Below are 6,080 nucleotides of genomic sequence, written 5' to 3'. Positions count from 1 at the left end.
TACTCCTCTTTGGTGTGTGGCATTTTGATTAAATGGCAGCTGTGAATTCTTGATTAGGGCAACCAACTGTCCTAAGAGCGTGCATGGAGACTGGCAAACACAGTCTGAGCTGAAGTGTTTAAGGTAAATTACAGACATCATAACCTGGCCACACCATTTTCAGAAGGTGCTTGGGAGGGTGCATAATAAATGAGTGCCCCTTGGAGTATAAAGACCATGGAACTCGGTCAGGTGTGCCCTTGATCAGCAATATTTGTGACCTTGAGCGAATGACTTAAATTTGCTGGGTTTCAGTTCTCTTCATCTATAAAATGGAAGGCCTGGATTAAATGATCCTTTAAGTTCCCTTCGGCACTTAAATTAGACAATTCAGTTCCAAGAACTAATAATTCAATAAATATAAAATATTATAATGTAGACTGAATACACGACTGCTCAGGGAAATTGTATAAAGGTGAGATTGAATTAGTCAAGGAAGACTTTTTGGGGAAGTAAGGCAAAACCAGTTACTAGTGAATTATTTCATTTGACAGTGTGTGCGTGTGTGTGTGTGTATACACGTATGTGTGTATTTTTTCTTCCTTTCTTTTCTTTCTTTCTTTCTTTCCTTTTCTTTTCTCTTCTTTTCTTTTCTTTTCTTTTTACGTATAATAAGCCCATTGACCTGTGTAGGTCAAAATGATTCTTGGTACTCTACAACTCAGACTTGGGATATTAGATATCATTTAAGGTGACTTTGTTAGCTTTTAGCATTTGTGCTTGGTGAGGAAGCAGAGTGCTGGTTTTGCTTGCTTGAAGTTGACAAGTGTTTTCATGCAGATCTGCATGCCCGCTTCAACTCAAAACACTCATGTGTCCTACCAGTTAAGCTCTGTACCTTCTCTAGTGCCACTTGGAGTAAAATGGCCATTTACACAACTAAAGTCTAAACAAAGATGCACATTCCTTTCTGGTCAGTAAGAACAGGGAAGAGCATACTGATTTCATATGAAAATACCTTGATTAAAGCATTCAAATCCTAAACATTGCCATAGGCAGGGAATTCAAGTGAAGCCCACAGGCAAATTAGCTGTACTTCATTGAATGGAGTGGGCTTCATCGCAATTCCCAGACTTCCTGCCCAGGGAGGGTAATGGAGGATGTAGCTGCTTCCCTTTGTCTGGGATGAAAACACATGCTGAACAGAAGGGGGGGATGGGACAAACTGCAGTGTCCACAAAAGGCCAGGCAACTAAAGTCAGCAGATGTACCCAGGTGATATGAGTCAGTGGGATACAAAGGGGCAGACCTGGCCCCATCAAAGGGGTAAGGCTACCAACCAGCCCCTGTGGGCAGTGCCAATGGCAACTGTCCATCCAAGGTTGCCAGATGTTCCAGCATGTCCAGAGTTGCCAAAGGCGCAATATTTTGTCTTTCCCTAAAGCTGGAAATCCAGATTTTTATGTGACATTTCTTGATTGTTGAGTGTTTGTAATGAATTCAACATTTTTAAAGCTTCCTAGGCTGAACAAAACATCCGTCTGTGCAATGTGGACATTTAAGCCATTGGTTTTTCCTGGAAAAAATAAGGGTTTTAGACACACTCGGGAAAAAAGTTCAGCAAAATCACTTATTGGCTATGTAACATGGGGTAGGTATTTAAGATATACGAATCTTATTTTTCTGATAAGTACAGATGAGGAATTCTTTACCTATTTAGTAGGGTTATTGTGAACGTTGAATGAGAGAAGGTATTTGGCAAGGAATGCAAATACACCTGGCATTTAATTCAATTAAAGAGATAATTGTGTTTGTTCTTTTCAGACACCCTTTAGGTCAATGGATATAAACTGGGTGCTCATAGGTCAAATCCAGCCCACAAATCCTTTTTAAAAAAATTAATATATAATTAATATATAGCATTGTATTAGTTTTAGGTATACAACCGAACAATTTGGTATTTGTATGTTTTGTGAACTGATCACCGCAGTAACCCTAGTTAACATCTATTACCACACGTAGTTATAGATTTTTTTTTTTCTTGTGAGGAGAAGTTTTAAGACACAAATATTTGAACAAATTTTTTGTGTGTGATTTTTTTTCTCCTGGGTTTCAGCATGCCCTCCATCATTCTGCTTACTCTCAAGACTGAGCATAGACAGAGTAGTTTGCCCAGAGGAACTTCAGTCTTCTCTTCTTTGCTCACTATGATCTGGCGTGATCATGTCAATTCAGGTTGTCAATTCATTGTTTGGTTTTTTTTGAATTAATTAATTAATTAATTTTTGGCTGTGTTGGGTCTTCGCTGCTGCGCGCAGGCTTTCTCTAGTTGTGGCAGGCGGGGGTTACTCTTTGTTGCGGTTCACAGGCTTCTCATTGTCGTGGCTTCTCTTGTTGCGGAGCACGGGCTCTAGTCGCACAGGCTTCAGTAGTTGTGGCATGTGGGCTCAGTAGTTGTGGCTTGCGGACTCTAGAGCACAGACTCAGTAGTTGTGGTGCACGGGCTTAGTTGCTCCGCGGCATGTGAGATCTTCCCGGGCCAGGCTCAAACCTGTGTCTCCTGTATTGGCAGGCAGATTCTTAGCCGCTGCGCCACCAGGGAAGCCCATCAATTCATTGTAACTCTAGCCAGTAGTATAGCATTTGAATGAAATAATAATAATAGATTACTTAGCAAAACTGCAAGCAGCTACTATGATACACCTAAAAGACAGGCATTGCCATTGGGCCATTATTTTATTTTATTTTTTTTATTTTATTTTTTTTTTAACATCTTTATTGGAGTATAATTGCTTTACAATGGTATGTTAGTTTCAGCTTCACAACAAAATGAATCAGTTATATATATACATATATTCCCATATCTCTTCCCGCTTGCGTCTCCCTCCCTCCCACCCTCCCTATCCCACCCCTCCAGGCGGTCACAAAGCACCGAGCTGATCTCCCTGTGCTATGCGGCTGCTTCCCACTAGCTAGCTACCTTACTTTTGGTAGTGTATATACGTCCATGCCTCTTTATCGCTTTGTCACCGTTTACCCTTCCCCCTCCCCATAGCCTCAAGTCCATTCTCTAGTAAGTCTGTGTCTTTATTCCTGTTTCACCCCTAGGTTTTTCATGACATTTTTTTTTTAAATTCCATATATATGTGTTAGCATACGGTATTTGTCTCTCTCTTTCTGACTTACTTCACTCTGTATGACAGACTCTAGGTCTATCCACCTCATTACAAATAGCTCAATTTCGTCTCTTTTTATGGCTGAGTAATATTCCATTGTATATATGTGCCACATCTTCTTTATCCATTCATCCGATGATGGACACTTAGGTTGTTTCCATCTCTGGGCTATTGTAAATAGAGCTGCAATGAACATTTTGGTACATGACTCTTTTTGAATTATGGTTTTCTCAGGGTATATGCCCAGTAGTGGGATTGCTGGGTCATATGGTAGTTCTATTTGTAGCTTTTTAAGGAACCTCCATACTGTTCTCCACAGTGGCTGTATCAATTTACATTCCCACCAACAGTGTAAGAGGGTTCCCTTTTCTCCACACCCTCTCCAGCATTTATTGTTTCTAGATTTTTTGATGATGGCCATTCTGACTGGTGTGAGATGATATCTCATTGTAGTTTTGATTTGCATTTCTCTAATGATTAGTGATGTTGAGCATTCTTTCATGTGTTTGTTGGCACTCTGTATATCTTCTTTGGAGAAATGTCTATTTAGGTCTTCTGGCCATTGGGCCATTATTTTAATCCTGATGTCAGTATGTTGAAGACTTTGTCCTCTGTCTCTGTGCCTGCGTGTGGAACTGCTAATACTTTTTACTTTCTTAATTCTTTGTTGCATCAAAGTCAGAGTGTCTTCTGTTTAAAGAGCAGAATCCCATGGCAACTTTCATCTCTGCATTACTAAATAATGACATTGAAAGCATGTAAACTTTGCCATTAAACACAATACTAGACAGATTATAGTAACCCATCCTTTTCAAAGTTTTACAAGTACATTTCAATATTCCTATCTCATTGGAACTTCAAAGCGACCCTATTTCCATCGCCACTTCATGATGTGAAAAGTGAGATGCAGTGAAGAAACTAGACTTGCCTGTGGTTACGAAGTTCACAAATCTCTTTGTAGGGAGGCCTCCAACTGTCTGGAGTGGAATGACAGCCTCCTCCCTTGTAACGAGGCATGAGTTCTTCAGTTGGCCCTTGTCCCCACCTGCTATTTTCAGTTTTGGTACATGCCTGATTCCTTAGCCATCTCAGTTTGTGAGCCCAGCATATAGGATATTCACCTGACCCTGAATGTCATATAGTGACTCTGGCTGCCATATTTCCAATCCCTTCTTCATCAAACTGTTCAGTGATAAGAAGCTTGATAACACTGACTGTGGAGAATCAATAGAGACATTATCACCTGTCCAGAGACTGGACAGTGCGATCAGGATAATAGTACATTCAACCTCGTGGTTTTATATGGCTTCAGTTTCAGCCATGGCACCAAAGCATAAATGCTAATTTCCCTAGCATATTCCGTGCTAAAAGCATGGTATAAAAATCCAGCAAATAGTGTTTCCTCTGTCAAATAGTAATTAAAAGGTTCTGTTTCAGGGGTTTGGGAAATATCATGGCTTCCCCAGGAAATGGCTGTGGAAAGACTTCCCAGTGTGTCTTGACAGTAGGCGGTATGGAAATGAATGCAGCGGCCGTGAAAATATGCACAAGTCCCAGCTCCTGGGCCTCAATGAAATATAATGGGCGCCTGGTGGATATTAACATTATCAAGCCTGGAAAATTGTGGTTTGGGGAGTTGTAAGTAGTTTGTGCTTCCTAGGGCAGAGTTTGCAATTTGTCTTTGGGGCTGAATCAGTTAGAGTCATTTGGTGCAAGCAACAGAAACAGACTTTGGCTGATTTAGCAAAAGGGTTTTTTTGGGGGAGGCTATGGGTTAGCTTAGAGAACAGGAATAAAGATGCGTGGACTGTGACCTTTGATAGAACTAGGAAACAGGGAGCAAGAGCTACCAGACAGTCTCTTTGGGACTGCTTTTAGGGTGAGTGATCATTCATCTTCAGCCTCAGAGTCACTCAGCTCAAGGTTTGGATTCAAGGGAAGAATGTTTGGTTTTCTAACGGGTCTCTCACTCATGCCTGGGAGGAAGTGCACTTTGATTGGCAGTCTCACGGTGACTGCCTGCCATGGGGTTGCATAGTCAAAATCAAGTTCTGATGCTGATTCCAAAAGATGAGGGCACAATGCCAAGAAGCCATCTTCCCTTTGTTCCAAGAGGGACTACTTCCCCAGACCTATTGGTTAAAAGACTAAGACAGATACCTACTGTTTAGGGGATGGGATTCAAGCAGACCTGGGTCAAATTCCCAGGAAAGAGCATCGAACTGTCTAAGATTGGGTCAGATGCCCCCTCTTGGTTCAGGGACTCTGCTGTAAGCAGCTTGTTACCTTAAGAGGTAAACTGAGTGATTAAAAGCTTTGAGCAAGATTTTGTAAATGGTAATTAACTGAGAGGATTTTCAGTAATGGCAGGAACTCTAACTCACTCCCCTGGAGGGGAGGAAAAATGAGTTCTGATTGTTGAGATTGAGAAGGGTCTGGGGATGCAGAGTTCAGCCTCCTCTTTCTCTCTGGAAGCCAGTTGGCAGACAGGAAGCCAAGGTGAATCTGGCATTGCTTTCTAGTGCAGAGGTTCTTAAAGTACAGTCCTCAGAACACTAGGGGTCCCCAAGACCCTCTCAGGGGGTCAGCAAGATCAGATGTATTTTCATAACAGCGCTAAGATGTTATTTGCCTTTTTCACTGTGTTGACATTGGCACTGATGGTGCAAACACAAAGGTGGGTGAAGCTGCTTGTGCCTTAGCATGAATCAGGGCAGAGACACCAAACTGTCCTAGTAGTCATTATGTTCTTTCCTGCCACACACCCAGGAAAAAAGAAAAAAAAAAACAAAACCCAAAGGGTTTCATTTAAGAATGACTTTGATGAACATAGTTAATTTTCTCACACCGATGGTTGAGTGTACTTTTGCTGCATCAAGGAACACAATGGTTGTCTAGAGGAAAAGCATTTGTGCTATTGTTTGA

The sequence above is a fragment of the Lagenorhynchus albirostris genome, chromosome 5, assembly GCF_949774975.1.
Source record: "Lagenorhynchus albirostris chromosome 5, mLagAlb1.1, whole genome shotgun sequence".
Classification (NCBI taxonomy): domain Eukaryota; kingdom Metazoa; phylum Chordata; class Mammalia; order Artiodactyla; family Delphinidae; genus Lagenorhynchus; species Lagenorhynchus albirostris.
This window is presented reverse-complemented; position numbering follows the sequence as displayed.